At 48.1% G+C, this 26,252-nt stretch overlaps 1 non-coding gene across 1 annotated transcript; it reads left to right on the forward strand.

Moving 5' to 3' along the window:
* The first annotated feature begins 7,481 nt into the window (after positions 1 to 7,481).
* TRNAS-AGA (transfer RNA serine (anticodon AGA)) lies at positions 7,482 to 7,563 on the forward strand. Its single transcript has one exon. It is a non-coding gene; the product is annotated as a tRNA-Ser (tRNA).
* The last annotated feature ends 18,689 nt before the right edge of the window (positions 7,564 to 26,252 follow it).

A 26,252-nucleotide genomic window follows, 5' to 3' on the forward strand; every position in this document is an offset into this window, starting at 1 on the left:
GTTTGCAGCTAGAGGCACAGAGACGACAGGTAGACACGCGATAAAAAGTGTCTGCTTGGTATGTTGGAGAACATAGATGGCAGATTGTACATTTATAATACTGCTTCTCCCCAACAGGCAGGACTTAGAACAGGATGGTAACACTGAATGTGCTGAATGCTTATACACTGCTTTCACTGCGCAACAACAGCTTATTAACAGTCTGTAATGCACAGTCCTCGAGTTTCTGTAGTTAAGTGGTTGTCATCTTCACTTAACACACACAAGGTCTCAAGTTTAGGCTTCAGGTGTCAACATATGTTTTTATTATCAATAAAAACAATTTCCTAGCTATGGTACTAAAGGAAACCTTGATTTTATTAAAAGCACAAAACACAAATAGTATCTAGTCCCCATTCTTGCACTTTATTACTAGCAGCCACCTACTCAAAGAAATGGGACTACATTCTACATAACTCCTGTGAGACTGCACATACTGAGTTATCCAATCATGTCTACCCATAATCGATATAACCTTTAACTGAAAACCCAACAGGAACAGATCAACTTCCTGTTCATTGGTCCTTACTGACTCTCCAGTGTACAACAGTAAACCATGCACCTTTAAGTACATCACCATCAGTAAACCTTGCACCTGTAAGTAAATCACCATCAGTAAACCATGCACCTGTAAGTACATCACCATCAGTAAACCATGCACCTGTAAGTACATCACCATCAGTAAGCCATGCACCTGTAAGTACATCACTATCAATAAACCATCCACCTGCAAGTACATCACTTTGTCACTTGCAGAGTTCTTGGGAAGAACCCAGTGTCATGAAAACTGGGACTAGACTGGCTATATCCACTGAGGTATGAGCCATGCGTTTGCAATAAAACATCCTGCAGGTTGACATTCTGGACCAGTCAACAGATCCAAGAATGTCCTCCAACCTCACCTCAGCCCATAAGGCTTTAGACACATTTTCTGCCCTGATGGAATGGTCATCCAAACATATGTGGCTATCCCTGTAAAGGTCATCACACACTTAATCTAATCTGGCTAAAGCGGAGGAGGGACCCAGAGAATATGACTTCTATAAGGATATTAAAAAATGTCTTAACTTTGCATTCTTTAACACATTATATAGTACAGAGCTTGGTATGGGATTAAAAATAGGGTATTCAACCATACTGGAGAAATTTCTCACACATGTTGTGATGGACTATAACTAACACCAGAGAGTGAATATTGTCTCGTAGAAGTAACCAGTGTCCTAACGTGATACTCAGCCAAAGAACTGCAGTTCATTTTGCTGACATCATCTTAAGAGAAATGGATCTTATCTGGCCATGTCTGAACAGCTGGGTTAGAAACGATAGTCAATTCACACTATTGACAATTGATAGTAAAGGATAACGTGGTTTAGGAGGATATCAATCAAAACGCTGCACACTAAAAGATGTGCTTAACAAGTTTATTACCAATCCCTTCCTGCCCCGTCAAAATTGTGGACCTGTAACTCTTAATGGTGTGAAATCATTTATTTTGGAAAGCTGGAAAATTAAGAACTATGGTGACTACCAGTCAAACAGAATCAAGATATCGGTTCATCCAGCAACTAGACCAACCTCCCAAACCTGACTTGTAAGCTCTTGAAGTTCCTTTGGACCATGATGATTAAATGAGGTTAGCAGCTGAAGCCAAAAGCCCTAGGAGAGTCCATCCTGCCTGGAAAGGTTCCAAACCATTACCTGCTGTGTGTCAGGAGTACACTTGCCTTACCAATGAATATGCAGCTCTGGATTCAGAAGCTATTCCGCTGATCTCCCTATACGTACACCTTAAGAGACAGAGTAACTACTGCAAGAAAGACGCCTTGATTGAGAAAAGGTGGGTTCCGGGTGAGCAAAGAGAGAAAGAACAAAACACATCTGCCATCTGTTACCACAGGGCATCTCCTCTCTACTACCATGAACATTGGTCGAGAAATGTAACATCAAGGTCTGGGTGGAGTTGTATTATAACCAATAGCAGATCAGTATTAGAAAAGGAATGCAGAACCATTGAAGTATAAAGTTATACAGAAAGATGAGGAATGACTCAAAGAATCTTCGCAATGAATGAGCAATAACTAGGCCCCTAATTACCTGGAAATGCCCTGGAACCATAAGGCAACTGGTGCTAAGGATGCAGTCAGACCAATGGACTGGATGGTGGTTGTCCTTTTAGGCATTCGGAAAATGCAGGAGTAAAAGTGGAACATGTAGTAGCACAAAGGGTAACAAACTACAATACAAACCTAGGGAAGGAACAAAACAGTAGTACGCAAGCCAGTGATTAGCGTAGCACGAGTGGGAGTCAGACAAGACACGAGACGGTGCCAGGTGCCATCTTGCAAGTACTGACCACTTTTATGGAAACCTTCAACCAATGCTGTGCTGGCCTTGACCAAAAACAATCTTTGAGGTTCTTGCCTCTTCCCAGGTTTCCCCCTTGGTGAAAGCCTGGCAGACACTGCCTAACAAGATCAGCTTGTGACTAACAGAGAGGAGGTACCAAAAGATGATTGGGATAAGGAAGAAGTCTTGGAATGGTTATGAACAATTCCAGGACTGAGCAGAATAGAGGTTGAGTCCTCCATAAAGAGGTGAAAATAACGATGCTTGCTGTTTTTTCTGTGAATCTGAGCTATGCACCTGGGCATAATAGCAAACAGAGAAAAGGTGAAAGACCGTTCTGCTGACCAGTCCAGCAGAAAGCATCTGAGGCTAAGCCCCACGGAAGTGATCCCCAACTGTAAAACTGATTCCCCAAACCAGCAGAGCTTTCTGCAGAGGCCTGTGTAAACAGAAAAACACTTAGTTAAATGAAATGAAATGAAATGTACAGCCTTGATGAATTCACTGGAAACAAACACATAGTTGCATTTCCTCTTCTCCGTCTTCACCCAGCCCATGCAATGAGAAGGCTATTTTTCTGTGAAATACCATGCAGGCCTCTCTCATATATCTGATTGGCTGTTGCCAACCAATCAGTGTGAAGGTGTGTTTAACAAAACTGAAAATGTGTTTGTATGACTCAGGGATGAGGAATGAGGAGTAGGGATGATGGATGAGGTATGAGAAGTAGGAATGATGTAAGAGGGATGAGAAGCAGGGATAAGGAATGAGAAGTAAGAATGATGGAAGAGAAATTGGGATGATGAAAGAGAAGTAGCGATGAGCAGCAGGGATGATGGAAGAGGAGTTGGGATGAGAAGCAGGGATGATGGAAGAGAAGCAGGGATGATGGATAAGAAGTAAGGATGATGTATGATGGATGGGAAGTAGGGATGATGGATGAGAAGTAAGGGTGATGGATGAGAAGTAGGGATGATGTATGATGGATGAGAAGTAGGGATGATGGATGAGAAGCAGGGATGATGGATGAGACATAAGGATGATGTATGATGGATGAGAAGTAGGGATGATGGATTAGAAGTAGGGATGATGGAAGAGAATCATGGATGATGGATGAGAAGTAGGGATGATGGATGGGAAGTATGGATGATGGAAGAGAAGCAGGGATGATGGATGAGAAGTAAGGATGATGTATGATGGATGAGAAGTAGGGATGATGGATGAGAAGTAGGGATGATGCATGATGGATGAGAAGTAGGGATGATGGAAGAGAAGCAGTGATCATAGATGAAAGTAAGGATGATGTATAATGGATGAGAAGTAGGGGTGATGGATGAGAAGTAGGGGTGATGTATGATGGAAGAGAAGCAGGGATGATGGATGAGAAGTAAGGATGATGTATGATGGATGAGATTTAGGGATGATGGATGAGAAGTAGGGGTGATGGATGATGGATGAGAAGTGGGGATGATGGAAGAGAAGCATGGATGGTGGATGAGAAGTAGGGATGATGGATGAGAAGTAGGGATGATGGAAGAGAAGTAGGGATGATGGAAGATGGATGAGAAGTAGGGATGATGGAAGAGAAGCAGCGATGATGATGAGAAGTAAGGATGATGTATGACGGATTAAAAGTAGGGATGATGGATGAGAAGTAGGGGTGATGGATGATGGATGAGAAGTAGGGATGATGGAAGAGAAGCAGGGATGGTGGGTGAGAAGTAGGGATGATGGATGAGAAGTAGGGATGATGGAAGAGAAGCAGGGATGATGGATGAGAAGTAAGGATGATGTATGATGGATGAGAAGTAGGGGTGATGTATGATGGATGAGAAGTAGGGATGATGGAAGAGAAGCAGGGATGATGGATGAGAAGTAGGGATGATGGAAGAGAAGCAGGGATGATGGATGAGAAGTTAGGATGATGGATGAGAAGTAGAGATGATGAAAGAGAAGCAGGGATGATGGATGAGAAGTAGGGATGAAGGAAGAGAAGCAGTGATGATGGATGAGAAGTAAGGATGATGTATGGTGGATGAGAAGTGGGGATGATGGATGAGAAGTAGGGGTGATGTATGATGGATGAGAAGTAGGGATGATGAAAGAGAAGCAGGGACGCTGGATGAGAAGTAGGGATGATGGGTGAGAAGTAAGGATGATGTATGAGAAGCAGCGATAATGGATGAAAAGTAGGGATGATGGATGAGAAGTAAGGATGATGTATGATGGATGAGAAGTAGGCATGATGGATGAGAAGTAGGGGTGATGGTTGATGGATGAGAAGCAGGGATGATGGAAGAGAAGCAGGGATGATGGATGAGAATTAGGGATGATGGGTGAGAAGTAGGGATGATGGAAGAGAAGCAGGGATGATGGATGAGAAATAGGGATGATGGATGAGAAGCGAGGATGAAAAGCAGAGATGAGAAGTAGGGATGAGGATTGAGGAATGAGGATGTCCTCAAATGGATGGATGCTGTAGTACCTGCCTTAGGAGAGCCCTCTGTCTGCTCATCACTGTACCAGAGGTGGTCAGTACCTGTGTATGTTAGCTTTGTGTCTGCTCTTCACTATACCATAGGTGGGTCAGTACCAGCCTTCTGCGAGCTCTGTGTCTGCTCATCACTGTACCACAGGTGGTCAGTACCTGCCTTATGTGAGCTCTGTGTCTGCTCATCACTACTGGAGGTGAGTCAGTACCTGTGTATGCGAGCTTGGTGTGTCTACTCATCACTGTACTGGAGGTGAGTCAGTACCTGTGTAGGTGATCTTTGTGTCTGCTCATCTCGGTACTGGAGGTGGGTCAGTACATGTGTATGGAAGCGCTGTATCTGGTCATCATTGTACAAGAGGTGGGTCAGTACCTGTGTATATAAGCTCTGTGTCTGCTCATCACTGTACTGGAGGTGAGTCAGTACCTGTGTATGTGAGCTCTGTTTCTGCTCATCACTGTACCAGAGGTAGGTCAGTACCTGTGAATGTGAGCTTTGTGTCTGCTCATATCTATACCAGTGGTAGGTCAGTACCTGCATATGCAAGCTCTGTGTTTGCTCATCACTGTACCGGAGGTAGGTCAGTACCTGCCTTATGTGAGCTGTTTGTCTGCTCATATCTATACCAGTAGTGGGTCAGTACCAGTGCAGGTGATCTTTGTGTCTGCTCATCTCTGTAACAGAGGTGAATCAGTACCTGATGGGAGCTCTGTGTCTGCTCATCTCTGTACTGGAGGTGGGTCAGCACCTGTATATGGAAGCGATGTGTCTGGTCATCACTCTACCAGAGATGGGTCAGTACTTGTGTATGTGAGCTCTGTGTCTGCTCATCACTGTACTGGAGGTGAGTCAGTACCTGTGTATGCGAGCTCTGTGTCTACTCATCACTGAACCAGAGGTAGGTCAGTAGCTGCTTTATGTGATCTCTTTGCTCATCTCTGTACTGGAGGTGGGTCAGTACCTGCGTATGTGAGCTCTGTGTCTGCTCATCTCGGTACTGGAGGTGGGTCAGTACATGTATAAGAAAGCGCTCCATCTGGTCATCATTGTACAGGAGGTGGGTCAGTACCTGTGTATATAAGCTCTGTGTCTGCTCATCACTGTACTGGAGGTGGGTCAGTACCTGTGTATGTGAGCTCTGTGTCTGCTCATCTCGGTACTGGAGGTGGGTCAGTACATGTATAAGGAAGCGCTCCATCTGGTCATCATTGTACAAGAGGTTGGTCAGTACCTGTGTATATAAGCTCTGTGTCTGCTCATCACTGTACTGGAGGTGGGTCTGTACCTGTGTATGTGAGCTCTGTGTTTGCTCATCACTGTACTGGAGGTGGGTCAGTACCTGTGTGAGTGAGCTCTGTGTTTGCTCATCACTGTACTGGAGGTGGGTCAGTACCTGATGTGAGTTCTGTGTCTACTCATCTCTGTACTGGAGTTGGGTCAGTAACTGCATATGGAAGCGCTGTGTCCGGTCATCACTGTACCAGAGGTGGTCAGTACCTGTGTAAGTGAGCTCTGTGTTTGCTCATCTCGGTACTGGAGGTGGGTCAGTACCTGTGATGTGAGCTCTGTGTTTGCTCATCACTGTACCACAAGTGAGTACCTGCCTTAAGTGAGCTCGGTGTGTGCTGTAATGTTGTGTGCCGTCTCACCACCAGTGCTTTAAATGGAAACATGGAAATGCAGATACTCACTCTCTAGAGTACCTGGTTGCTTCTGAGAAGAGCCTGTACGGAACTCAAGTTCCGTTATGTCACAGGCTGACTGATAACCAAATCCTCCAGGATACACCTGTCCAGTGTCCGGAAGTGCCCGCCCCTGCTGTCTCCTAACCCCAGGGACCACAACTGAAGACGCGAGTGCATTTTACTGAACGCTGCAGCCTTGCGGCCTGATTGAAATATCAGTGCGTGTCCCATGACATATAGCCTTGGTGGTTTAGCACTAACTGCACAGGAGGTGAGTTCTAGCTGTTGTTAGTGCAGCAGGTGCATTGGTGCTGGGGCGAGACATCCGAGGGACCCCCTTCCCGTGGCTGTCTCTAATTACTCTAATGTTGGAGAAGGGGCACCCATGCTCTTTGCTTGCCTTGAGGCCGAGGGCACCTTTGCTAAACTACTACAGGTGAGGTCAGGGGTAGAGTTGTGCAGTACAGTTGGAAAGAGTTTCATGCTAAAGGAAGTAGAATTGTATATCGTGTTACACTGAAAATTCTCTTTGGAAATAGGAATTATGAAGTATCGGAATGCGATTAGTAATTACAAATATGCTATTAAGCGCCCCACTCATGCTAGACTGGCAGAATGTTTGTGTTAATCGATTGACATAAGCTGGAAAAAGTGTAAAGGCAGTAGAGCCTTGCTCCTCAGAGCAGTGCAAAACCGGGCATGAAAAACTAGGCCCAAAGGCACTACTGTGCATTATTGCTGTGCGTGTGTAGGTGGTACTTCTTTAGTGTATATTCACCAGAGAAAATATTAAAATTCTCTGAAAGGTAGTAAGCGGCATTACCTTGCAGATATTAGAAAAAGGAAAATAACACAGGTTTCATGCGCCAGTCCATGAACAGCTACTCAACAATAGAGTTTGACGTCATGCTTTCAGGCGGTAGTCGTGGCCGAGTGGTTAAGGCGATGGACTAGAAATCCATTGGGGTCTCCCCGCGCAGGTTAGAATCCTGCCGACTACGGGTCACTTAGATTTTTTACTATAACCACCTCGTTTTCTTTTTGACCCGGACAGCTGCTTATGCAGTTTTCCTTCCCATAGCACGTCTATTTGGGTCAGGACTTCTCTTGAAGCCCCTCTCGCACACGCCCCTCCTCTGAGGTAAATAACACCTTGTCTTTGTCCTCTGGCCTCTTTATTCCACCCAGGCGGCAATGTGCATAGGAGTTTAGCAAGAGCCGCATAGAAATTAGAAATATGGCAAAGTTCACGAGCAGAGAGAGGGGCTTTATAAAACTACACCATTTAAGTTGTCCATTTATGCCAACATTTTATATCTGGAAAATGGGCGATTTTGGATACGAAGGAATGTGTTTTCCCATTGACGTGCATCGAAACACAGGCAAATATGTGCGCGAGCCTCCCGTGTGAATCGGGTCTGTTGGCACTTGTGTGCCCCTCCCTGGCCATCTCTCCGAGCATCTCTTTTACTTTCCTTCACTCTTTTTTTTCTCTCTTTCTCCTCCTTCTGTGTCCTCTCCCACGCATTCATCTACCTCTCGTATTTCTCCTCTCACGTTCTCATCGTTCAAAGTTCACCTGACTATGCAAAAGACCCCCTTTTAACCAGTTTTCTGTTAATTTCCCTCCTGTTTTCTTCCCTGCCACCTCTCGCACCGTCTCGCCTTTTCCCCTCTCTCTGTCTCGCGCTTGCACTATGCATTGTTTTTGCACGTCTCTCCGGGCCTCTCTCACTTCTCTGTTCTCATTAGTTACACCTTGGAAGTGACAGACATTAGCCAACGGGGAACGCCTACGTCAGAGCTATTGGCTTTGCTAATATCTTTTAGCCATGCAGCGTGGCTGCTGCGCAGCATGGCTAAAACGTATTTATGAAAAACAGCACGAGACACAAAAAGGTAACTTTTGATGATGCTGCGCAGCTGCTCTACAACACGGCTAAAAGACATTATCAAATCCAGTACTTCGAACACAGGCGAGACCTTTTTGCTTTATCGATGCTTGTGTATTTATGGGCGAGCGCAAAGCGCTCTGTCCCATTCTGTCATCTCTCTTTGGGCTTCAATCCACGCCCATGTCGCGTCAGTCACTTACATTGGTTCGTGGGCTTGCCTTTCAAAATCCGCTTGCTTTCATTTGTGAATACGTCATGCCTTTTCTGGTGTTTAGCCCACCTACACAGCACCGGGAAACTACAAAAAACATACGAGGCTCGATGTTTTCAGCATGGTGTCCGGACAACTTTATCTGTTTATTTTCCGTGCAGTGCGATCGCACCTCATTTTACGTAGTGCGATCGTGCTGCGTTTGTTTTTCTTTACAACGCTAATAGCTCTAGCTCGAGCTAATGCAAGACCTGATGCATTGAAAATGCTTGTTTCTAAAGGGGCACTTCTTTGTGAGAGAGCGCAGGGGAAATCTGGAGCCACTCGCCATATTTAACAGGGGGCTTCCTTGATTGTGCATTACACTGCTGACCCCTATCAGTGACAGTGACAGCATCCATCGGCTCCTGTAGTCACGTGTGCCTGTATGCATGTAACACAGGCTGGCACTTCCACAGGCGAGACAAGACTGCCACTCTGCTGCTGCACTAGAGTGCAGCATTATGTGAGACAAATCACAAGAAAAGCTGAGAAAATGAGCTTCTTATTGGGAAGTAAGAGACCCACCACCAAAATGTCATGTGGCGAGAAAACCCTTTCACCATCCTAAATGCACTTGCTAATCTGCAAGGGGAGAAATAAAGCCACTTCCAGCTACTCAGCAGTCAACAAGTCCTAGTTTTGAGTTTGCAGCTTAGTTTGCTATTTTTATTACCTACGGAATCGTGAATTCAACCCTATGCGGTCATTGTGCATGTGGAATTAGAGCGAGTGTTTCCAGGGACAAATGGAAAATGACCCGAAACCTGTGAATATGTGGAAACCGGAGTGGACATTTCAATTCACTTGCTCAATAGGAGAGGACTCCTCATCCTCTGGAGCTGGGGAACCAAGTTCGAGTCTCGGCGTCGGCGCCTCATCCTAGGCAAATCACTTGATCTCCCTGTGCCTAACAAAAATGAATGTGTCCTGGTGTAATGTAACCGGTGCTCATGTAAAGCATTCCAATTCTCTGGGTCGAGTTTGTGCTATATAAAACTGCAAAAAAACAAAAAAAAAATACTGATTCCCAGAGTATCCATAATTCCGTCCGAATCAGAAGTCCCAGTGTACTAAAACAACCATAGGTGTTATAAACAAATTTCTCTAGATCCACAGAAAAGGTTGAAATGTTGGTAACCTGATTATCACGCATTTCTGCTATGGCAAAATCATTTGGAGACTCATAAAATGAGCCAATGAAAAACAATTTCAAGCATTTTGGGATTTTGTGCCACAGTTTTAAGCTTTTAAGTAGCTCACATGTGCAGTATCATGCTTTTAATTTACTTAAAGAAAATTGTTGCTTTTTAATCCACATACTTTTTTCTTTTCCTTTTTGTGTGGCTATCCTATTTGTTTTTAGGTCGAGCCTAGGCAGTGCTCATGCGCTGTCTCTTGCGAGACATGCTGTGTTCAGTATAAGGCCTTAAGGCTTGCCCAGCCTTGCCTTTCTTTCTTTGTTGTGCTTGTCTTAAATTCTCCACTTTTATTGGTGCATTGTGCTAAATGTCCCTCCTCTGTGTGCTAAGCTCCCACCCAGGGAGCATTCACTAAGGGAACATTTTTGTTGGCCATCACACTATGTCACGCTTCCTCCAGCATGTGATGGCACCACCTCGCTCCTCAATTCTGATTTCAGGTTTCCCTTTAATCCGAGCTGCGATCGTTTCTCCTCCCGGCTTGGTCCCATGCTTCGTGTTCAATGATCTGTGTTTTTTTTAACTGTTGAGCCTTGTTTTCATTTTGTGTCTCTCCAAGCTCATGGCAGCGTTGACGCTTTGAATCAGCTTCCTTATGTCAACTGTTTTACTTTTCATTTTCAATTCATGTGGTAAGAAAAAATACTGCTGTGCTTTATGCACGTAGAGCATCATTACAATGACTTAGGCAAGATAAAAAAAAACTGCACCTTGAAGCGTTTCTCTGTGATTTCAGCTTCTTTATCAACTTTTTGATATTGCCAGTCACCGTCTCATTCGCAAGGCACATGGATTGCGCGTCCGTTTTCCAGTCAAGTGAGGTGTGGACCTTTCTTTTTCATTAAGGTGAGGCATGGTGAAGAGCGTGAGCTTTCAACAGTTTCTTGGGCCTGGCACTACTTTTTTTGCTCTGACTCCCGCACACACTGTAATTGCGCTTTGCAATCATAGAACATCTTAAAGTATACTTGAGGTTATATCTGCGGCTTTTGCAGCGCATTGAGAGTGTGAAAAAAGAGTGTATGGAACCCGGGGTCGGTGTTCGATACAAGTTTTGTGGCTAATTCCTTCACTTGTTTCTTATTACTACTAGAGTGCAAGCGTTGTGCATTTTTCTTATTATAAGAGCAGGGTGATGGCTTGTTTTAGATTTACTACCAAACACATGGGTTTGTTTCCAACCTTACTAATGATTTGGAAGCCAGAGTATATTTTGGGAAACCGGAATTATAGTACAATTTACTTAAACAAGAATGCACTTTTTAAATGTTATTTATCTTGCATGCGCTTTTCAGTCAACCCGTGTTTTTATTTCTCTTGGTGCTAATATTTACCCATGCTTTTTCTTTACAATAAATCAGTATTTTGTACACTAAATTCTACACTAATTTATTTTCCAGTTGCGTGCAATAAAGATTTTTTTTTTAAAGAAATGTGTTGTCAATACAATGTGTAAGAGCATAATCAACATTATGTTAACACAAATGTGCAAATAAATATTTAAATGCAATAAAAATATAAAAAGAAAAAATGGACAATCATTTATACAAAACTTGAATATTAATGTATAGGGAAGTTATAAAGAAACTGTTTTAACTAAATCTTAACTATATACATACCTACAGAATAATTAAGAACAAATATTTGCAATGCAATAGGGTCTCGCATTTCTACGAGTTACAGCTATTAGCAGTTGTAAACTCCCAACCAGATTTTTCTTGCCACATTGAATGTAAAAAAACAGCGTGATAGCGCTGCTACAGTTCACTTGTAGTGAAACCTATCGGCATAAGTGCAATTATCTATGTAACAGGGTCGATGTCATGCAAAACGCTCGACTTCTGGCAAGCGAGACAGCGCCACGAACAAAAGATAAAAAGTGGTCCACAAACCGGACAGAAAACAGTGAGCCTCGCATGTTTTCAGTACCTGGTCGCTGCGCTCGAGGAGGGCTAACAACTGGAAAAGGCATGACGTATGCGTGCCTTCCACTAATGCAAGCAAGCAGATGTTAAAAGGCAAGCCCATGAACCAATGAAAGACACTGATGTGACATGGATGGGGCTCCAAGCCCTTTTCTAATTTCTAAAGCGTTTCGCAAGCGAAACACATGCGCATTCGATGCAGGCTCGACCCTAAAAAGGCAAGAGCTCTTGGCTTTGGCAATGCTTGTTTACGTCCGTGGACAATGTTTTGCCAAAATGTGTGTTGGGAAAGCCAATAGGTCTCGCCTTTGAAACTATTGGCTCTGACCATGCCTTTTTTTCCTGTTGTACAGCATCGGCATTGCCAACTTTGGCAATGTTTTGTAGCCATGCTGCATATACCACCACAACTGTACATATACAAATATTCAGCGGTACTATAGACTGTATATATCACAGGAGGAGACTGGTATGAGAGCGCTTCAAAATACAAACCTTAGTGATAAATAGTACCAAAAGAAGATGTGTACACGCTGTAAATCACCGATGGGAGAGTTACTTTTTCAGTTATAGACACTAATAAAGCACTCCAAAACTTTCAGGTCGAGTTATATTAAAATCCCCGCCCCCCCCCCCCCCCCCCAAAAAAAAATATTACTTCAATCACAGCACAAACAGCAGATGGACACTGATTAAAATAAATAAATCTGTACTTGGACCATGCTTTTCAAATGTTTAACTCGTAGTTACTTAAACTAGGCATAGGATAATGATGTTTGACTGTATTTTTGTCATGAATGGTATATATAATCTCACTACAAGGATAATATATGATTATGCTCTAAATATTTTGTGATTTCCTTAGGGCTGTACAGCAAAGAAGTGAAAAAAGGATGACGGGAAAACGAAATAATATGTTTTATATATGTTTCTCGATTTCTGTGGCATCTAGGCTTGCTCTCATATAAGCAAGGGTTAGAAACTGTGTTTCTATCGCACTGGATGGAGTAAGATCTTTTTTTTCAGGAGTAAAATCTGAAGCTGTATCCTACAGCAGTAAAGCCACTTTGGGCTTTAACAGTAATCATCTGTCAAGATCACCAAGGTACCATGCGAATAAAGTGTAGAGAAAAATAACACAAAGTCCACAATATACAAAACCACATGACTGAACAAATAAACAAATAATGTGATATTCTGATGGGAAGCTGAAGGAGAGCACTAGGTGGGGCTCACTGACAAGTAGAGCTCCATGAAAAACTCAGGAAGCTGCAATAGGGGCTGGCTGTAATTGTATTTGGGGTAATCAAATGACAGATTAGTTGTTCGCGAATGAGGGGGCACCGGTCAAGGCAAGTCACTTCCACCCACTGCAGGATCACGAGAAGGAAAGTTCCTGCGGGGCAGTGCTTAATTTGTAAATAAAAAGGTGCCGGTGCCCAAAGCCCTCTTCTCAAACACGCGGCTGCTGCAATTACATGTGCGAGCACAGAATACTGAGGCAGTGTAATCCTGAAGCTATCTCGGGCCTCTTTAATCCATATAAAGCCAATCCCTGCCCCTTCAGCTCAGTCTTGCAGCTTTCGACTTTCTCCTTTTGTGACGCTTTTTTGTTTTTCTCTTCCTCCGTCTTTCCCTTATGTGTGTTTTGCTCGCAGCAAATGCTTGAGGCAGAAGAGCAAGCCCCGGCCCTCAAAAATAAGCGCCGGTGCTCAGCACCGGAAACAACAAACAAATTAAGCACTGCTGCAGGGGGTTCAGAAGGGGTGGCCCTGGGACACCTTGAAGGAAGGTGCCGCAGAGACATGCGTCTGGAGTGGGGCAGGCCGTTACCCCAGAGTACCACTCAGCCTCTGTGATACATTACAGCGGATCGCACTCCGAGGGCTGGCATGACCGAGGGGAAAAATAAATGCCAGAGCGGCTGCTTGAGTCACAACGGCTATTTCACTATCCAGCCCCAGTGTCCCATTATTTGTAACTCTCCCAACCTACGGTCTACTTGCATGCCCGTGCCACGGGGGCACCAGATTGGCAAAGAGGCAGGTATCGGGACACACAGACAGTGACACCCATCATTAGTGTAAAAGGTCATTTATTTAGGACAAGATTTAAACATAAAACATCATTAACTTTGACTGTATACCCCAACATTAACGAAACCCCAACTCTTCAAGATTTCCTTGATAATCTTTCTCTCTTCCAAAACCTCTCTTCACTTCTCCTCCCCTAGACACTCCCCTATTCCTCTCATGCCCTACTTGTTTCGAGCCTACGCCCCCCCACTCTGATCCTTCACCTCCTTGTTTTTCCTCTTGAAAGGGTGGACAAGCCCGCATCTGGCTCTCCACCCTCCCCCATCTTCTGCCATGCCCTATAATTGTATTGTATTGTAATAGTATTTATATAGCGCTTACGAGGCGTCAAAGCACTTTTCGGTGAGTAGCCTGCTGCTCTGGAACCCAACAAGAATTAGTGATGGATTAGTATAGGGAAATATGAGTATTATTATGAGTTAATTTGAGCCGCAGATATGAGAGTTTGTTAGTTAGATTGACTGGAGTAATGGAGGGGTGGAGGAGGAAAGAAATCCAGAAGTGTTAATTGGGAGTATATCCCTCATTTACTCAACCCAAAGGCTTGGGAGGAGTAAAGGGGGATGGAGGAGGGAAGAGTGTGGAAGGGTTAGGGAGAGCATAGTAGCAGGGTGAGATAAATGAGGGAGAATTTAGTAGGGTTGTGTGGGAGGTCATGGTAGTAGAGTGAGGTTTGGTGAGTTAGATGTGGAAGCGGAGGGAAGAGCTTAGGCAGAGTTTTTTAGGAGATGAAAGTAGTAGAAAGGATTTGGGGTGAGTCAGAGTGGGAATGGAGGATAGTTTGATAGAGACATGACATATGATGATGGGTAGATAAGTGTGATAAGATGAGAGCAGAGATTCATAGATATCTGGTATAACAACCCACCCAGGAGCCATGCAATGACCCATGAACATGCCAAGCACAGAAAAAACATATACACATACATACAGACATATATATACATACACACACACACAAACACACACACACATGAATACACATATATTTACATACACTACATTGTTAGAACCATGGGTAAATATATAAGGTATAAGGTGTAAGGTGTAAGTACCTAGGGTACCCACTACAAACCAGGCCACCCTCCTACAACAGTACCTTCCATTAGTTTCACAAAAGGCTACCAAGAACACAGTTTTAGACAGCGGTTTAGTGATCTTAGTTTAGAGTTTATGGGGTGCTTAAATAGCAACTCCTGACAAAAGATTTCAAAATTACAGCACATGGGGGGTCATTACGACCTCGGCGGTCTTTTTGCAAGACCGCCGAGGGACCGCAGTGCGGAAGACCGCCTGTGCAGGCGGTTTGCCGCTGAGCATATTATGACTGTTGGCTGCTCTCCATCGTTATTCCAACGGAGAGCCACCAACAGCCATACTTGCGGGCGGCGGGGAAGTGGAGGTTGCTCCACCTCCACGCTGACATAACACCGTCCAGCGAATCACATCCTGTGATTCTCCGTGGCGGTGTTCTGTTGGCGGTGTGGTGTCGGCGGAGCTGCCCCTATGGCTCCCGTCCCCTCCCGGAGGAACGACAGACCAGGAAAGTCGATCGTCCATTAGGGGAGGGGGGTGGAGCGGTGTTGTGTGTTGTGTGCGTGCATGGGGGTGTGCGTGTGTGTATGTAGAGGGGGTTTGTGGGTGCGTGTATGCTTGCGGGGGTGTTGTGTGTATGTGTGCGTGTATGGCTGTGGGTATGGCTGTATGGATGTGTGCGTGTATGTTTGAATGTGGGTGTGCGTGTCTGACTGTGTGTGTGGATGTAGGCATGTATGTTGGGGTGTGTGCGTGTGTGTGTTGGTGGTGCCTGCATGCGTGTCAGGTGTGTGTCAGTAATGTTATGATGGGGGTCGGGTGGGGAGGGGGGCCCTGCCACCTTTGGGGGGTGTCAGGGGTGAGTAGGGGAGGGAGTCGGGGTGGGGGTGGGGGGTGGGCTGAGACCCCTATCAGTGCCAGGGAAGGAATTCCCTGGTACTGATAGTGCTCACTGCCATGGATTTCATGGCGGTTGAAACCGCATGAAATCCACGGCAGTAAGCCGGGTCCAAATACCGCCGGCGGTATACTGATGGCCGCCGGGCTGGAGACCCAGATCTCCAGCCCGGCGGGCGGGACGGAGAACCGGCGGATGACCATGGCGGTAACCACCATGGTCATAATTCACCAACCAACATATCAAAACGTTGGACTATTTTTTTAATAAAGCCATTTCCATGGCTCTATATAGACTTATCACAGGTGAGTGTGCTACAGAAGTAACTGATATTTTGATCCTCTTTAGAAGGTTTTGAAGAAATTCTTTTGGCACACACTCAGGCAAGGGATGTCAAAGTGTTCTTTTCATTTGGAAGGCTGTAGCTCAGTAAGGAGGATACAATATGTTCAGTTCACCCAAGGCTAACATATAGGCTCATAATGTACTGGGAGAAAGATTTAGTCACACTGGCTGGTGCCACCTGCCCTAACTGACTCGCAACCCCCTTCTGTCATCCCCTTCTTCTATAGCCCCCTAATGTCGCCACCCCACTCCTAACTTTCCTAAGCTGCTGGGTGGGTGGTCAAACGCCGCTCCTTCTTAAAACGGTCGCCGCGAAAAGAGGCCGACCATCCCTCCCTTCCAACCCCCCTTATAAACCTTAAACTAAAACCCACCTCCACTTACCTGCAACCAATCCGGCTCCTTTGTGCCACTTCCTGTCCTTCCCGAACGTGGCCGCACAGAGATTAGAGCGAGTCTCTCTCTCCGCGGGTCCCTCCATCGGGACGTACATACAGTGACACCCATCATTAGTGTAACAGGATTTAAACATAAAACATCATTAACTTTGACTGTATACCCCAACATTAACGAAACCCCAACTCTTCAAGATTTCCTTGATCATCTTTCTCTCTTCCAAATCCTTTCTTCGCTTCTCCTCCCCTAGACACTCCCCTATTCCTCTCATGCCCTACTTGCTTAGAGCATTCCCCCCTCCCTCTGATCCTTCACCTCCTTGTTTTTCCCCTTGGAAGGATGGACAAGCCAGCATCTGGTTCTCCACCCTCCCCCATCTTCTGCCATCCAGCAAAACCCACTTGACGTTTTGCTGCCCTGCCCCAGGAAAAACAAACCTTCTTCAGTTCTCTTTTTTTAATTTTTTACCTTAACTCTTAAGCTTGTTCCCTGAACCACAGCTTCTCGCCCCATAACTTCCCTAACAGGAGCCTCAACTCTGTCAAATAGTATGCGTTTCCCAATTGTGACAAGTGCACCCCGTCAGCCCTGAACAATGTCTCGTCTTGCTCCTTGATGTCCTCGTGCTTAAGGACCTTGATCCCCTGAGCCCAACAAAATACCCTCATGGCCCTATTCAGTTTCTTGCGAGCCCGCCCGATGGCTCCATGTTTAACTGCCCCTCTCCACACTCGTCTGGGCACAAATTCTGTCCACACCAAGCATGTGCCGTGTAACCTCTGTTTCAAAAGTTCCAAGTCTCTCTGCATATGCTGTATTAGCGTGAGCCCTGATAGCTTCACAAGGTCATTTTCCCCCAGGTGAATCAGCAGTAGATCAGGACATCCCCATTCTGGCACACTAGCAGTGATAAATGGAAGCAAACTTCCCCACCTCATGCCACTCTTCATCCACCAAAAAACTTTGTGGTGTCTGCTAGGGAGTCCCATCGCCCTGCCGTAAATTTGCTTCTCTGCAAACTTCGCTGCCCAGTGAACGAAGGAATGGCCGACCAGCCATGTCACCATCTTGTCTTTCTGTGGACACATCCTGCAAAGAAAAAACACTGCAAAGGCCGTCATGAAAACCTAAACCCCTGCCCCATATGTCTCAGTTAATCAGACCACTCTCATGAACCAGGACTGTATCACGGCCTCACATAACGCTCACAGCATCTCAATTTCCATCTACCTATTGCCTTCATTCTAGCCCAGTCACAACCTAAATGAGCTGCCGCTGTAGCTGCACCAATCTGAAATGAATGCGTGCCAAAATCCATTGAGCGCCGGCCTAATCACCCAAGAGCCATTCTCAAAACCTGCAACAGCTGATAGCTAGTAAGATTCACCCCTGTCCCATGTGCAAACATCCCGTTCTCTCCCGTCCAGTGTAGCCTTTGCTTAAACGCCATCCATTCCCTCACAGGGCACGCCAACTCTTCCCCCCGTCCAACCATACCCATTTTCCCTTCCCCAACTGGTCCGTCTTCGAGCGCCTGAGCCAAATACCCAACCAGTCCCCATGCATGCACACCTCCTTCACCTTCACCCCAATCTCTTTCCCCACCCCCAACAATTCAGACACTCAGAATGCACCAAAAAACATCCAAACCATACACAGACGAAATAAACTCACTTCGTACTCATCCGTGCAGCATACTGGCAACACATGCAATAACTCAAGAAGTATTTCAAAAGTGATGGGTTCTCTGGCTGGTTTTCCTGCACTGGCCCAAACCCTACCCCAACTTTTCAACATCCTACCTAACAAATCATTATGCGCTGGATCAGAACCAAAGAAATGTTTCCCATAAAAAGAAACCCCAGCCAGTTTCCATCCAATTGTTGCTGCAGGAGATAAACCCTCCTCAATCAGAAAAAGCACAAAACGCAGTGCGCGTGCCTCAAGATCCTGCGGTCCTTGTGCCCAAAAATTTCCCACAAACAACTCAAAAGATTTAAACTCTAACCATGCAAGCCTGTAACTCCGCTGAGTAGACACCGCTAAAGACATCTCCACCAGCCCCGGGATCATCATGCCCCCCACTCCCAAATGTCTGCCGGGATCGCAGTCTTGCTCCATTCCGGTTCTGGTGCCAACTCGCGGAAACGCTTCCACTGTGAACGAGACAGGGAATCTGCAATTGCGTTGTAAACCCCAGGTATGTGTGCAGCTTTAAAAATAACATTTAGAGATAAACATCGAAGCATAAACTGGCGCAATAAGCGTAGCACTCTGAGGTCCCTAGCCCGCTGTCTGTTGACTAGTTCCACGACCGTCATGTTGTCCATCTGGAAAACCACTGTCCTATTGGCCAATTCCTGCCCCCAGACTGCCAGTGCCACTAAAAGTGGGAAAAACTTTAGGAAGGCAATACTCCTCCCTTGCTGCACCTACTGCGGTGGCCATGTCTCAGCGCACCACCTCCCGTCCCAGTACAGACCGAAACCCGAGGCTCCTGCTGCATCGGAAAAAATTTGAACCTGCCACACCGTGTCAGTGTTCCCAAAAGACATGGGTACCCCATTGAAATCTTTCAGAAAGGTTTTCCAAACCTTAATGTCCTCTCTCAGGGCCAAAGAAACCTGTATCCTGTGGTGTGGGAGTACTGCTCCTGACATGGATAACACCAATCGCCTACAAAAGGTCCTTCCTCCCCTCACCACCATGCAAGCAAAGTTAAGGTAACCCAACAATTTTTGAGCTGTTCGCAAATCCATCTTGCGAAGCACACGCACCATGGCCAGAAACTCAAGGATCTCTGTCACTTTTGTCGCTGGCAATCTGGCTACCAGCGCGTTTGCGTCCAATTCAATGCCCAAAAAGGTTAAAACTGATAACGGCCCATCTGTCTTTTCCGGGGCCAAAGGCACTCCTGTCTGCTGAGCTAGTCTCTGAAAGTCTGCCAGCACCCGGGCACAGGCCCCAGATGTGGCCGTTCCTACAAATAGAAAATCATCCAGGTAGTGAGTCACCGTCCGGTGTCCACTCATTTGAACAAAAACCCACTACAAGAAGGTACTGAAGGTTTCAAAAAGTGGCCATGAGATAGCACAGCCCATGGGTAACACCCGTTCCACATAAATGGCTCTATCCAAGAGGTCAAAATCTGCTGGATGAATGGGTAATAACCTAAAGTCCGATTATATGTCACAATTTGCCATTTCTGCCTTGCGCCCACACCTCAAAACTAACCTCACGGCATCATCCACCGAGGCATAGACCACTTTGGAGTCCTCGTGTGAGATAAAATCATTGACAGACGTTCCCTCAGGCCATGACAAATGGTGAATCAACCGAAACTCACCTGGTGCTTTTTTTGGGCACGACTCACAAGGGGGATATCATCAAATGATCACTTGGCCAGTCAAGAATGGCCCTGCTATTTTCCGCAATGCCACCTCCTTTGCCAATTTGTTGCGTACCACCTGAGGCTGTTCTTTTGCAGACCGCAAATTGTCTGCCCACCTCCTATTTCGGGGACCCTGGTACCCCACCTGAAAACCTCCACGAAACCCCCACTCCAACTGACAGGCCTTATCAGAATCTGGATAGATGTGTAACCAAGGCAACAGAGTCTCCAGCCTAACTGACATAGGACCCCCTTTGGCGCAGTGACGCCCTGCGTGCCCCGTCCTCTGGACGCCCTCCATTGCTCCGCTGGACTGGAGAGGGAAAAACATTGAGTGACTGGATGACGGCCCCCGCACATGGAGGAGTCATGTTTGAACCTACATTGTTGTTGTGAGCAGAACCCTTTATTGAAATTCCAACAAGCCCCCGTGGTGGGCACTGGGGTCCCTGGGCGGTACGGGCCTGAAAAGGTTTGTAAACTACTGGCAGATGTCCAATTATCCATTGTGATAGGAACCCTGGGCCTGCATGCTAATTCCCATTCCTCCTCCTTGGATCCCTCCTTGGCCTGAATATCCCTATGTAAAAGCTTAAAAACGTCTACATATTCATGCCTCCAAATTCTCGCTTTCATTTTGTCAGCCACATGTGACCCCAGGGGCATGGCCAGCCCCATATATACGGGAGCCGCTTCTTATGGCTTACCCCTTCCTTGTCCTCTGTACCTGTGTCCTCCCCTGTCTTCTGAATGCCTGGTTCTGCAACTGATGCGGAAAGGGCCTCCTTGTTCTTGTTTGCGTCTCCCTCCTGTCCTGAACCAACCCCGGTTGTCTCCAAAACTGACCCGTCCCCAACACAAATGGACTTGTGTGTGCATGAGCCTTTGGTGCCCCCCCTTCACCCCAAACTGACCACCATCTCCCCTTACCTCTGTCCATTGCCCCCAGATTCCGTGGCGTTTTCCTTAATAACTGACCCCTTGACATCATTTGCCGCACTCCTGATGGCCCTTCTGCCAAACCGGTGTCCTGTAAAACAAAAGCAGAGGAAGAGGTTGCGCCGCACTTGTGCCCTCGCCCCCCCCTTTTGACACCGCTCACCTCCGCCTCCCGAATCTCTCCGTCTTCCCAATCATCCCCCTTTCCTCATAATCCAGTTCCACCTCCTCATCACCTTCCCACTCACACCTGTTCACCACATACACCCGTGGCTTCGCTGGCGTCGCAGCTGTTGTTTCTTGTCCCACATGGCGCAAACCATCATGCCCCTCTAGCGCTTCAGACCAACGTGCTAGGGCCGTGTTGCGCCCCGGTGGCGTCACCCTTCTTCTGCCAACCTCAGCTGTTGGCATTGCCCTGCTCCTCCCCACGTGGCCGTGTGCGCCACCAGGGCTTGCAGCACCGACCTGCCCTTCGGCCGCACTAGCCTCCAGTCCCCCCCCTCGGCCTGTGGCACCCAGACCCAACTCCCTGCCCCCGAACTAGATGGCTGTGGCCCCCTGGCATCGGGACCTCTATGGCCCTCTTGCTCACTTCACCCCAGGCTCCCTACACAGCTGTGCCCATCTGGCCTCAGTCTCCGCAACGACCCTGCGTTGCTCCCGGATCCTTGCCTTCAGGTCCCATGCCTCTGCTAGGTCCCAGCCTCCCTGCATACAGGGGCCTGGGGACCCCGGGTCCCCCGCCTTCCCACCTGCCCTGGACTTAATTTGCCTGGCCTGTCTTGGTGTTGTCTTGGCTTTAGCCCCCCCCCCGGGGATTACCTGTATATTTCCTTTGTTTCTTTGCTGGGGCCCCGGGGTCCCCCGTGGAAGCAGGCCCCCCTTTGGGGCAGGACAAATCTAAAGGGGCCCACCCTCCACTGGGCCCGGGCATGTTCTGCACCCCCTCTCCGCCCCATTTCCGTGGTCTCGCCCCTCACTGTGTCCCCTTTTATGCCTGGGGGCCCCTCCCGTGCTGGGCCTGGGCAAATATCCCCCATGGCCCCCTCTGCTACCACTTCTTTGCCATCAACTGCCTCCATTGAGTTTTGGGGGCTAGGGGCGCTTCACCTTCCCCCACGTTTTCTTGCTGCTGTTGGGCCCCCCTCCCTGTCCCCATCTGAATCTGAAGACTGACAAGCGGCAATGGCAGCCACTGCCCGGCTCGACGCAGCCCAGGTCAGCCGTGTCATTCCGACCTAGGCCTGGTCCAGAACCCAAGGCCTGAGCAAGTCGGAACAGCCGGCTTCGTCCAAAAGGCGAAGCGCAGCCTTTACTGCTTCAGCGTCATGGCTGGTTGCCATGGTGCTGAACAGTTGGAGCGGCAAAGCCGCGTGTACCAATAAAGCTGCGGGGCCCGCAGGGCCTCGTGCACAGTCACTCTCCCGAGCTCCCTCCGCCGCACTAGCGCAAAAGGCTGCAAAGCCTCGTGCTACAAAAAATACAAAGCGCCTGCTCTACCTGGCGCCGGGGCCGCGAAGCCTCAGGGCCTAAATTAAACTATTTAAACCCACACACTCGCCTGCTTATCCAATAAAAGGGGCCACCTCAAACTCCGCTCCTGCCTAAAACGGTTGAACCTACCTCCCTCCCACCCCCCTTATAAACCTTAAACTAAAACCCACCCCCACTTACCTGCTACCAATCCGGCTCCTTTGCGCCACTTCCTGTCCTTCCCGAATGAGGCGGGGGAGAGACTAGAGCGAGTCTGTCTGTCCGCGGGCCCCTCCAAAACCCCACAGGTGCTATGGAAACAGCTCCAGCAAGAGGAGAGTAGCTTGTGCTGGTAGAAGCACGATGCCCAAGGCGGTGTTTTCAGGCTGGTGGTTGAGCCTCTGCCTTAGCTCGATCTGCCGCTCCTGCTGGGCTTGCTGCGAGGGCCCCCTCTGCTGACTCGGTGTGAAATCGAGTGGGGTCTGAGCTCCTGTAGGCCACGCACAGCTGGACGAGAAATAACAGGGCTGTCTGCTGGCACGTTTTGAGCACCACTTGAGTATTTTGGCCATCACCCCAAGTGTGGCTGCTCAGAGGTCTGGGGAGCAGCGTCCTATATGTCCCACATGCGGGAAGGACAGCGAACAGTGGTGCACACATCAGTCACCATCAAGGAGACACTCAGTAGGAGGGAGCCGTCACATAAGACACTGGTGTCGACCCCTGCATAGTGACTCATTGAACATTGGCCCAGTTCCAAAAGGAAGCTGGAGGCCTTCTGTCCATGAGGTGAAGTTCGTACAATGTCTGAGTAGCAAAAGGCTCCTCCCCTGCCCCACATGCCCACTCGTCAGTCACGATGTCACCACCATTCAGCGAACTAGTGGACCCAGCGGCAGCTGTTCCACAATGGTGCTCATGGGTTGGGAGACTGCAACGTTACTTTCATGCCATATGCTAAACGGATTGGGCGTTCAAGAGATTGCTGTTGCTTCACTCTGGAAGGGTGAAACTGTATGAACTATTCAAAAACATGCCCAACACGGGTACTGAAATGGACTTTGATGCCGCTGTTGCTGGTATTAACCCAGACTATGAGTGGTTTGGGTGGTAACAGGCTAAACAAATGGAGGATAGGTCAGTCAGTGTCTTCTACGCACGCCTCAGGAAACTCATGAGCACGTGCGTCAACACTGACCAACCAGAGGAGATCAAGGCACGACTGAGGCAGGGATGGAGGTCAGCAGTCCGACAGAGGCTCATTCTATGCCAGCAGGGAATCACTCTGGGTGCCCTTCTGGTTTTGCCATGGCCACACAAGCTGGCGAACCGCTGAGCCGCCAACATGGAGGTGGCTCTGCCAAGAAGGGTGCCCCCGCTTGGTCTGCCTTACGTTGTGAAGGTAAAGGAAGAGAAAGTCGACTTCATCTAGAGATTTCCCACTCACTGTGTGCTTCCAGTACTCTGCATCAACCCGGAAGTCAAATGTGGCAACTGCGGTCTGGAGCACCGAACGTCGAATGTCTGCCCAGCTCGAGGGAATTCATGCTCTTGCTGTGGGTGACTCTACCACTTTGTGAAAATGTGCCAGACTGAGGGGATGGGGGCGAGAATGGTGAACTTAGGCAAGCAGGGAGTGGCCTGCGTCAGCTGACAATCGATGAGGTGGAGTCTGAGAGCCAGCCATTAAGTGGCAAAACCAGAGTCCATCCCGTACTCAACAATGATGATGATAGCGAGGTATTCACAATCTCCTTTGTGGGCAAAGAGGGCAGCTGAAAATGCCCACCATCCAGGTGCACCAGGGAGATCGGAGACACATTTATGAAGGCTTTCATCAACACAGGTGCCGCTGTCAACATTATAGACACCACCCAGTTCAACTGGATATCCTCACGCCCTGAGCTGGCTCCCACCAGAATGAGGACATACAACTATTGAGACACGGAACAGCTGCCACTGGTAGGAGTAGTGGAAGTAGTGGTGAGTGACAGGAGGTCAGCAAGGCCCTGCTTCTGTGTCACAGAAGGTGACACCGGCATCCTCGTGGGCTGCCATGTGGCTACAGACCTGGGGCTCATATCTTTTGTGAGGCATATGCATGAGTCGTATGCTGCAGCAATCGTGCAGGAGTTTCCCCAGCAATTTGTAGGACTGGGATGGCTTAAGTACAGCAAGGTGTGGCTGCACTTTGATGACCCCAGGGGGACCAATGCGCTCTGTCACTGAAGGGTACCCTTCCACCTCAGGCTGTTGGTGGAGGAGGAACTGCAGAATCTGGAACAACAAAGGGTGATTGAAAAAGTCACCAGGCCCACACCCTGGGCCTTAGCCTAATATTTGCACCCAAACCGAAGCAACCCGGGGCCATTTGGCTGTGTGGACATGCACCTCCCAATAAGGCCATTCACTGTGAAAGGCATATGACACCTACTATGGATGACACTGTGGCTGACCTAAACGGCACACTATGGGGGTGATTCTTACCGCCAAAGTACCCCCGCCAGAACACCGCACCGCGGTCGTCAGACCGCTGCAGTGATTCTGGGTTTTCCACTGGGCTGGCGGGCGACCGCCAAAAGGCCGCCCGCCAGCCCAGTGGAAAACAACCTTCCCACGAGGACGCCGGCTCTGAATGGAGCCGGCGGAGTGGGAAGGTGCGACGGGTGCAGTGGCACCCGTCGCGTATTTCAGTGTCTGCAAAGCAGACACTGAAATACAAAGTGGGGCCCTCTTACGGGGGCCCCTGCAGTGCCCATGCCATTGGCATGGGCACTGCAGGGGCCCCCAGGGGCCCCACGACACCCCATACCGCCATCCTGTTCCTGGCGGGCGAACCACCAGGAACAGGATGGCGGTATGGGGTGTCAGAATCCTCCATGGCGGCGCAGCGAGCTGCGCCGCCATGGAGGATTCATTTGGGCAGCGGAAAACCGGCGGGAGACCGCTGGTTTTCCACATCTGACCGCGGCCAAACCGCCGCGGTCAGAATGCCCTGCGGGGCACCGCCAGCCTGTTGGCGGTGCTCCCGCCAACCCTGGCCCCGGCGGTCCATGACCGCCGGGGTCAGAATGACCCCCTCTGTCTGGCCTTGTAGGTGTTCCAAATATCCGTGATGACATCCTGATCTTCTCAGACACCTTGGAGGAACATCACGTACAGCTTAGAGCAGCGCAGGAGTGGTTGGAAAACTGTGGCCTGGCGCTCCACAAGAAGAAGCGTTCGTTCTGCGAAAATTCAGTCAAATTCTTTGAGCACCTTTTCTCAAGAGAGGGGCTGCAGGTGGACCCCAGGAAGGTGGAAGCAATAAGGAATGCATTGGTTCCCCAGAATGCCACACAGGTAAGGAGCTTCCTTGGGATGTCAACCTACTCTGACTGGTTTATTCAGAACCTGGCCACCTTGTCTGAACACCTGAGAGCCCTGACGAGGTTGGATGCTACATGGGAGTGGATGGAACGCACTGACATGGCCCTTCGAAAGGTACAGGATGCACTGGTGGTAGAAGCCACCATGGCCTACATCGACTGAGATGCAAGATGGAACTTGCGGACGCTAGCCTTGTAGGAAGGAGATGAGGGAAGGAAAAGAGTGAGTCATGGGTTCCAATCACATATGCCAGCAGATCGTTGTCAGGCACTGAGACTCGATATGCTCAGATAGAGAGAGAAGCACTGGGATCTGGTGGGCATGCTGCCATTTCCATCTTTACTTTTGGGGACAGCAATTCAAGGACATCATTGATCATAAGCGACTTGTCCCACTCTTCGAAGGATCATCTCAGCATGCCCCTTCCTGCATTGAGTGGTGGGCAGTGCAACTGCAGCCCTATTTGTTTGAAA

Source organism: Pleurodeles waltl, chromosome 12 (assembly GCF_031143425.1).
Source record: "Pleurodeles waltl isolate 20211129_DDA chromosome 12, aPleWal1.hap1.20221129, whole genome shotgun sequence".
Taxonomy (NCBI): domain Eukaryota; kingdom Metazoa; phylum Chordata; class Amphibia; order Caudata; family Salamandridae; genus Pleurodeles; species Pleurodeles waltl.